This window comes from Lactuca serriola, chromosome 1 (genome assembly GCF_051521515.1).
Source record: "Lactuca serriola cultivar US96UC23 chromosome 1, Lser_US96UC23_V15, whole genome shotgun sequence".
Classification (NCBI taxonomy): Eukaryota; Viridiplantae; Streptophyta; class Magnoliopsida; order Asterales; family Asteraceae; genus Lactuca; species Lactuca serriola.
Genome location: NC_136408.1, coordinates 229,989,195 through 229,999,791, shown reverse-complemented (window position 1 = coordinate 229,999,791; position 10,597 = coordinate 229,989,195).

Below are 10,597 nucleotides of genomic sequence, written 5' to 3'. Positions count from 1 at the left end.
GTTTAAAATTAATACCTTATAAAACTCATAATATTCTTAAAATTTTTAATAGGCACCAAAACAAAATGCATAGAAGAAGTAGCAAACGATTAGACCTTAACCATCAACTAGAACCACAACAACAACAACCACCACCACTAGAAACAAATCCTCCAATAAATGCAGTAAAACTAGAAGAAATTATAGGCCAACAAATTGTTGCAGCTTTATCTGACCGAACAACAGGAGGAATAAGAAGTGATGCCAATGCCAGAATATGTACTTATAAGTACTTTATAAATTGCACACCTAAGAGCCTCCACGGAACGGAAGGGGTTGTTAACTTAACCCTGTGGATTGAAAAGGCAGAATCTGTATTTCAGATAAGCTTCTGTCTGGACGACTGTAAGGTACGCTTTGCTACGTGTACCTTCGTTGATGCGACTTTAACATGGTGAAACATCCATTTTAATACAATGGGGATTGATACTACAAACTCCATGAAATGGGACGAGTTAAGGAGGGTACTAGTAGAGGAGTATTGTGCTCGAGAGGAAATATAGAAGCTGGCACAAGAGTTGTGGAACCTAACAATGAAGGGTTCCGAGATAAATACTTATACTGCTAGATTTAATGATCTTGCGGTAATGTGTCCAACACTAGTAATCCCTAAATATAAAAAGATTGAGTGATATATATGGGGTTTAGCACCACAGATAAAAGGGATGGTGATCGCATCAAAACCTAACACAGAGATCCAAGGGAAATTTATGATCTCTAAAGCTGAACCTCCTAAGTCTGGAATGTGCAAGCCTAGATATGATTGGAAGAATCCCAAGCAATCATCTGAGAAGAGACAAAATGTGGCAAGTAATTTCGTAGCCACAAAAACATAACCCATACAACCAAAGAGGAATGCCTGAAAGTTTCCATGGTGCAATCACTATAACTGTCAACATCCAAGTGATTGTTTTGTTTGCATGAAGTGCAAAAAGAAGGGGCATACTGCTGGTTACTACAAGAGCACAACACCTGCAGCAGTAAGTCAGAGAACAAATACTAGAACGAGCAATGGTGAAGGAAGAAAGTGTTTTGAGTGTGGAGAGATTGGACGCATCAGGAGAGAATGTCCAAAGGTAAGGAATCAAGGTGGTGCAGGGCGTGGTAGGGTGTTTGTAATTGGAAGCAAGGAAGCTATCCAAGACCCTTCAGCAGTATCTGGTATGTTTCTCATAGATAATATATATGCTACTATACTCTTTGACTCTGGAGCTGATAGAAGTTTTATAACTCCGGCGTTTAGAAAATTGTTAAGTCATAAGTCTAGTAAATTAAAAGAAATCTATGAAGTAGAAATCGCTAACGGTCAAATCGAAAGAACACATGAAATTCTAGAAAATTGTCTATTAACTCTAAATAATTACTTTTTTCACGTCAACCCCATGCCAATGTCTATCGGTAGTTTTGATTTCATAATCGGTATGGATTGGTTATCTTTACATCACACTGAAATTCTATGTTATGAGAAAGCTATATGACTACCCTTACCCAATGACGAAGCCTTGATTATCTATGGTGATAAATCTGGGAAGAACCTGAAAGTCATTTCTTGCATCAAGACTTAAAAATATCTACATAAGAAGTGTAGTGCATTCTTGGCTCACATTGTAGATATGAAAAGTAAAACAAAAGGAATCAATGACATACCTCGAGTATGTGACTACCCGGATGTGTTCCTGAAGATCTACCAGGATTACCATCAGTTCGATAAGTCGAATTTTGAATTGACTTAATTCTAGGAGCAGCACCAGTAGCAAAATCTCCTTATAGGTTGGCTCTATCTGAAATGCAAGAGTTCTCTAGCCAACTACAAGAACTTCTTGACAACAGCTTCATCTGTCACACCCCGAAACCAAGGATGGCAGAAACATCCGGGGGTGGAGGACTTCATGTATAGTATCATAACCACAATGGCAATAGTAATTCAAGCAAACACAACCAACATGTATATAATTGAAAAAGTTACATCATTGTGTGAATTACATGTTTCTAAATCAATTACAATATGTTGACAAAATGTGAAAAGTTGACACCTTAACGTCCCATCCTCAAAATGCACTTTGTCACCTATTTAGTGATTTCCTAAGAATACAAGTTGTTTGAAAAAGTGTCAACACAATGGTTGGTGAGTTCATAAGCTTTTGTTTTAAACTTGATAAAAGCCTTTCTCTTGTAAATGTCATGTTTGTTCCAGAAAAATCTGATATTTTCCTTAAAGTGTGTAATGTAGTCTTATATCCATAGACCAAAATGTATAAGTAACCTTTCTTACTTATAGAGAATAATGTAAGTTTAAATCGACATAAACGCATTTGAATTCAATGAAATTCCCATAAATTCTTATGTTTGTTAAGACTTTCTGTGAGATTATTATAAGCATGCTATGACCTAGTTGGCCTGAAATGACGTTCTTCAGGCGTCGGAAATGTTATGACATTTGTCACCCAAGACCTGCCGGTCTAACTGTTGCATGCAGTTAAGGTGTGGGTTTTCAAACCCAATATAGATCTATATACAACTATCATGCTCTCCCTCTAGGAGACTCTGGTTATAATAAAGGACTTATTGGTAAATGTGAAGCGAATGTCTCACAATGTCATTAACGAATTTACGTGTAATGTAATGAAAATCTCTTTTTGTATAAATGTACCCTTTTTGTATGAGTGTGTTATGTAATGTATCATAAACTATACCTATTATAGTTTCTTAAAACAATGGTAGTAGTGGTAATGTATGTAAACTATATTGAACATAGTTTATTCCAATGTTTGTATGTAATGGATGTACTTTGTTACTGCAGCCTAGCTGTGGCCACAACTTCTGTTACTGCAGCCTAGAAAATTGCTGGGTCAAATTGTAGTGGCGGCGGCGGAGGTGGTGGTGCTGCGCTGCTAGAAGGTCTTGGTCTTTTCTTTGGTGGCATAGTTCTGTCATAAGTTTTAAAATGACAAGTCGGTAAGACTTCAATAGTAATAACGATTCGAGTGTTACTTGTTTTATCTCATTTGTTTTATATCCCGACTTTATTACATTAACAAGTAATTCATAGAAAAGTTTATGCAATTAAACTTATGAATTAAATAGTGTTGACCCAAATAGAGTCATGTGTTTGGTCCCGTTTCTGACCCACTCCCAAAATTCGCTCAATGTGCCTTAGTTATGTGTAATTAAAATTTTTAATAAACTGTTGATACTAATGAGTCTGCCCTAAGTCCACAACCAAACAAGGAACATGTCCTAAGGCGGACTCACCATTTCTATGTCGATTCCTTCTTTAATTACACATAACAACGAGGTACACTTAAAAATCTTAGAGTTATCAATTGTAAATTGTTTGTAATACAACATAGTAAAATCTCATGTCAACATCCAATGAAGTAAAATGCATGCCAAATTCATTGATAACTTTTAGTACATATTTTTTTGAGAAAATTTGACCTCATAAGGGTCTACATTACATCAATGCAAAAGATAGTTTTGACAACACAAAAGCCCTTTGAATAGTGCAATCACTTAGTTGCAGGGTCGACCTACATACAAATGAGTAGCACCAACACACGCTCATAAACTTATACTACGAAGATGTGTGAGTAGTAACGAGTTCTACTCATGGCGATCCTTCCATGATGGAGCCTGGGATGATGTCGATGCGCCTTGTAGTTCTGCCAATCTTCATTCGGTTTCCACCATTCTCTCCTCAAGCGCCATGTATCTTTTCCTATACTCCCTTGCTTTTGCTCGAGAAACGAGAAGGTCCTAAATGAGTTGGTATCTATTGTGGGAGTCTCGTTTCAGGTCTCTGGTGCGAGCAGTGGTAGACTGTATGATGGCCCTTAGCTCCCGGACCTGATCGGTCGTCGTCCTACCACGATCATCCATAATCGCTATCTGTCTAGTCATGACTGGGAGGGCTCTGTCAGCCGGTCCCCCATGGCTGAGGTCGTAGTAACCATGTTGGTTGCCATATGGTGACCGCTGGTGTTGTTGTCGGCTCCACCTCTTGATCGTTGTTGCCCGATGGGGCTCAGGCCCGTTGTAGCCAAAACGGTTTGCAGGCACCCTGGAGATATAAGGTGGGTTGAAGACTTGTGGTTCTTCTTCACTTTCGTCCTCATCCATGTCTACCTCGACGTCTTCTTCTTCTTCTTCTTCTTCTTCTTCCTCCTCCTCTTCTTCTTCTTCAGGTTCCTCTTCGGGATCCTCTTCAGGATCTTCTTCGAGATCCTCTTCGGGCTCTTCTTCAATCCATCCGGCATTTCCCTGATTGGGAAAATATGGGTCTCCTGGTAGGTGAAATCCTACCATGTCGTCTGTGCGAGAATAGGGGTGTAAGTAGCATGCAACGGTTGATAATAATAATATCATGCTATAGAAATCATACAAATACTCCTATAGTATTTTAAATGTTTAGATTTTGTTCTTAGAGCATTCTTTGTAGGGTGATGTTAGGTTCTTAGATTTGCTGCCCACTATGACTATCCCTTGGTATATGTATGTCACTCCTTGGATAAATATAGTTGATCATGCTATATCCCTCCTAGAATTGATTCACATATACCAAGGCATACTCATGGTGTACAACTCCTCTTCTTTTACTTTATATTCTCTTGGTTATGAAACAAAGCGAGAATGTATTGCATGTAGGTACACTTTTAAACAAGAAAACTATTTATTTTCTAAAAGTATAACCCATTAAAATGTTTTAGAATCAGAGACTTTCAGTCCCAAATGTGTTTATAGTTTGTATATCTTATGTGGTTTGATATACTTAATTCACTATAAACCGTGTTCTGATACCATTCTGTCACACCCCCAAACCAAGGATGGCGGAAACGTCCGGGGGTGGAGGACTTCATGTATAGTATCATAACCACAATGGCAATAGTAATTTAATCAAACACAACCAACATATATATAATTGAAAAAGTTACATTATTGTGTGAACTACATGTTTCCAAATCAATTACAATATGTTGACAAAATATGAAAATTTGACGCCTTAACGTCCCATCCTCAAAACGCACTTGGTCACCTGTTTAGTGATTTCCTGAGAATACAAGTTATTTGAAAAAGTGTCAACACAAAGGTTGGTGACTTCATAAGCTTTTGTTTTAAACTTGATAAAATCCTTTCTCTTGTAAATTCCATGTTTGTTCCAGAAAAATCCGATATTTTCCTTAAAGTGTGTAATGTAGTCTTATATCCAAAGACCGAAATGTATAAGTAACCTTTCTTACTTATAGAGAATAATGTAAGCTTAAATCGACATAAACACGTTTGTATTCAATGAAATTCCCGTAAATTCTTATGTTTGTTAATACTTTCTGTGAGATTATTATAACCATGCTGCAACCTAGTTGGCCTGAAACGACGTTCTTCAGGCGTCGGAAATGTTATGACATTTGTCACCCAAGACCTGCCGGTCTAACTGTTGCATGCAGTTATGGTGTGGGTTTGTCAAACCCAATATAGATCTATATACAACTATCACGCTCTCCCTCCAGGAGACTCTGGTTACAATATAGGATTTATTGGTAAATGTGAAGCGAATGTCTCACAAAGTCATTAACGAATTTACGTGTAATGTAATGAAAATCTCTTTTTGTATAAATGTACCCTTTTTGTATGAGTGTGTTATGTAATGTATCATAAACTATACCTATTATAGTTTATCAAAACAAGGGTAGTAGTGGTAATGTACGTAAACTATATTGAACATAGTTTATTCCAATGTTTGTATGTAATGGATGTACTTTGATTATAACAATTTGTTATATTTTATATTCCATACATATATCAAAATCCATTTATTAACTGATGCATGTCTATAAATCAAGACAAAATGTCATTTATTTGCAATTTCATATATTCACATAAAGATGTACACCTTGCTCGACATGTTACAAGGTGAAATGAAATTGTTAGTATTTTTCTGTTATCAACAGATTCCATTACTGTTTTTAGAAAATTTGTAGAAAATTCATAATAGATCCAAATCAGAATCGGTAAATTCTGGGAGTTTTGAAAATGAGTCTAGTTTGTTCATAAATTTTCCATGATATTTAGTGACCTCCAACTTAGGTGAAAACGTCCATAAACACAGAGTGGTCCAGATTGGTTCTTGAAATGATAGGTAGTTTTGTAAAAATCACCATAAATTGTAGATAAATCGTATCGAAATGTGCAAGTAGCCATTTTAAAGCTAAGGACCTGAACTACTTGCACCTTGTACAATTTTGAAAACTAAAATGTTTTAATCAACCAAAACGGTCCGTGAATGGAGTCCAACTTTTCTGATGAAAGTTGTTAGAAACATTTAGTTGTGTTCTTGTTGATTTAACTTGTATTCCCCCCCCCCCCCCCCTTTAAAACTTAAGAAAATATGAAAATATTGGGGTCTGAACTCACCTTGAATGGTTTCAGTGGATGATTGTTGTAGAAGAGAAGTGTTCAACTCAAGAACACTTGGTGGATTGCTTGAAGATTTGAGAATCTAGCACCATTGTGATGGAATTTGTGTAAGCAATCTATCATTGGAGTAGGAGGAAGCGTAACAATCACAAGGAAGATGATGATACTTACCAAATAAAGAAGAAAAACCTTGGAAAGTGCTTGAAATTATCGGACTTGAGAGAGGAGAGTTGAGAGAAAAAGGGGTTTGATCTTTTGGTGGAATGAGTGAAAATGAGTGAATTGTCAAAAAATGAGGGTGAGTGTTCTAGCTCTTCAATGTGGGAATCGCTGGAAAATGGTGACAAAGTACAAGGAGGTGACTAGGTATGGTGTAATAGTGACTGGAGGTTGTATTATGAAGGTATGGGGAGGTTGCTTGTGTCATACTCTAAGGCAAAGTCAACACTCCACCTCAAATATTCACCCACTAGATTTTATTCTTAAATAATGATTTCCATAAAAATATGTTTAAACTATGAATATTTAGGGTCTTATATGTTAAAATATGATTTTTGGAGAAAATCCCGCATTAAAATCACGAAAAAATGGCTCAAAACGCTAAAGATATTGAAAACCGGGTGAAAATTGTCAAAATTCGAAGTCCTGGGCCGAAGGTTCGGTTCCTGATGCTTAGAACCGAAGGTAAGTGGGAGCCGAGAGGAGGGGAAGAGGAACCGAGAGCGCGAGGAGAAGAATAGAAGCCAAGGCTCGGTCTCGGCTGCGCAGGCTTGCTCCTCGGACAGAAGCTCAAGTTATCAGACCGAAAGTAAGATGGGTAGAGCCGAAAATCAGGTCTCGGTTCAGAATGATCAGGGGACCGAAATAGACAGAGGGCTCGGTCCATTTCGGTTGAGAGGGTCTCGGTTTCGGCTTTTGGGGTCTCGGCTGCTTCTTGGTTTCGGTCCTAGGGTTTCGGCTGCCAAGAGGGTTTGGCCCTATGGATTCGGTTACTAAGTGGTTTCGGCCTCTAAGGGGAGTTTCGGCTTCTTAAGCCTGTTTTAATCGTTTTTACCCCCGTTCAAGCCATTTTAGACCCGGTTAAGTGTCGGGATGGCCCGAAAGACTATGAAAAGTTACGGGAACTCTTGAGAGAGATTTGGGAGAGATTTCAGAGAGATTTGGGAGAGATTTCAGAGAGATAGAGTGAACACGATTGAGAGAGGTTTCGTTTGTGACATTTTTGAGTGTCCGTCTTCGCAATGCAAGGTCCATAAACCCTATTAAGCCATGTTTTAGTGTCCTACACACTCCCGATGAGTGTGTAATAGTGTTTTATCGCTTGGGTTCAATGGTTAGCATTATCACTGCTATGGAAATTCAAACATACAAATTTTCCAATTGATGTTTTCTCATTAGAATAGTGGGTTGTTTAGGAATTACACAATGTAAACCCTAATATACAAAGGCTAAATGAGTCGTCCAGTTTGACTTGTTGACTTTGTTTGACTATGACTTGACCCGAAATTGACTATTGTCACATCATCAGACCAAGTTTTTCACCTTGGGGAGCACCAATTTTGTTTCTTAAGAAGAAGGATGGATCCTTTCGAATATGTATCAATTATAGAGAGCTAAACAAATTAACGATCAAGAATCGTTATTCGCTTCCAAGAACTGACGATCTATTCAATCAACTTCAAGGATCCAACTACTACTCAAATATAGATCTTAGATCAGGATACCATCAACTTAGGGTACAAGAAGACAATATTATGAAAACAACATTCAAAACTCGTTATGGTCATTACGAGTTCTTAGTTATGTCTTTTTGATTGACCAACTCCCCAACAATGTTTATGGATCTCATGAATCGTGTTTGCAAACCGTACTTCAATAAATTTTTGATAGTATTTATCAATGATATATTGATATATTCGCAAACCAAGTAACAACATGGTCAACATTTGCAAATGATTTTGGAACTACTAAGAAAAGAAAATTTGTACGCCAAATTCTCTAAATGTGAATGTTGGATTAGAGAAGTACAATTTTTAGGTCATGTAGTTAGTAGCAAAGGAATTTATGTTGACCCATCCAAGGTTGAAGTAATCAAGAATTGGGAATCACCAAAGACGCCAACATAAGTGCGCCAATTCTTAGCACTTGTTGGCTATTACCGTAGATTCAAAGAAAATTTCTCCAAAATAGCCAAACCACTTACAACACTAACCCAGAAAGATATGAAGTTGAATTGGGAAGATAAACAAGAAGCCGCTTTTCATAAATTAAAGCAAATGTGGTGTGCAGTGCACCAATCCTATCCCTTCCAGATAGGACTGGAGATTTCATCGTATACTGCGATGCATTAAATCAAGGATTAGGATGTGTGTTGATGCAAAGAGGAAAAGTTATTGCCTACGCATCGCAACAACTTAAGGTGCATGAGAATAATTACACTACCCATGATCTTGAGTTGGGTGTTATAGTTTTTGTACTGAAAATTCGGAGACATTACTTATATGGTACAAAGTGTACTATCTTTACCGATCACAAGAGTCTCCAACACATCTTCGACCAAAATAATCTTAACATGAGAAAATGAAGATGGGTCAAATTTTTGAATGGTTAAGAATGTGAGATTCGTTATCATCTTGGAAAGGCAAACGTGGTAGCAGATGCCTTGAGCCGAAAAGAATATATTAAACCATGCCGGGTAAGAGCATTGACTATAACTATCCATTCTAACCTTACCGCATACATTTAAGAAGCTCAACTCGAAGCACTAAAAGAAGAAAACATTAAGAACGAAGCTTTGTGGGTTAATGGAAAAGAAATTTATACAAAAGGATGACGGAACACGACAATTTATGAACCGAATTTGGAATGCCTATGTTCGGTGGAGTCAAGGACTTGGTCTTAGAAGAAGCTCATAAGTCTAGATATTTCGTACATCCAGGCTCTGACAAAATGTATTTAGACTTAAAGGAACATTATTGGTGGCCAAAAATGAAGGCCGAGATTGCCACTTATATGAGCAAATGCGTTACTTCTTCTAAAGTAAAGGAAGAACATCAAAAGCCTTCAGGTTTACTTCAACAACCTGAAATACCAGAATGGAAATGGGAGCAGATATCAATGGACTTCATCACCAAATTACCTAAGACTCCTAATAGGATCGATACTATTTGGGTAGTAGTCGACAAATTTACTAAGTCTGCCCATTTCATACCAATTAAGGAGAACGACAAGATGGAGAAGCTGACTAGAATTTATCTCAAGGAGACTGTAAGAGTGCATGGAGTTCCGATTTCTATTATTTCTAACCGAGATTGTAGATTCACTTCATGATTTTGGCAATCACTACAAAAATCCTTAGGAACACGTCTAGATATGAGCACATCTTACCATCCACAAACTGATAGTCAGAGTAAGACGACCATTCAAACATTAGAAGATATGCTCCAAGCATGTGTATTAGACTTTGGAAATGCATAGGATACTCAATTACCGTTAATTGAGTTTTCCTACAACAATAGTCATCACACTAGCATCAAAGTCGCACCGTTTGAGGCTCATTATGGATGGAAATGTCGTTCCCCAATATGTTGGGCAGAAATTGGAGATACACAATTGGCCAGAGAAGGTACGGGTGATCCCTTATGTACAGGACCAGAAATAATCCGTGATACAACTGTAAAGATCGTGCAAATTAAGAATCGATTAAAGGTTGCACGTGATCATCAGAAGAGTTATGCTGACTTAAGACGTAAACCTTTGGAATTCTAATTTGGAGATAAAGTAATATTGAAGGTCTCTACTTGGAAAAACATGATTCGATTCGGGAAACGAGGCAAACTTAACCCACGATATGTAGGACCTTTTGAAATTCTAGCAAGAATTGGTTTGGTCGCATACCAACTTAAGTTACCTCAAGAGTTAAGTAATATACACGACGTTTTCCACGTATCAAATATCAAAAGACGTCTATCCACTGACACTCTTGTTGTACCTCTCGATGAGATACAAGTTAATACCAAAATTAACTTTGTAGAAGAACCTATCGAAATCATGAATCGAGAAGTCAAACGATTTAAACAAATTCGTATCCCTATAGGGAAAGTTCGATGGAACTCTTTACGAGGACGTGAATTTACTCGGGAACATG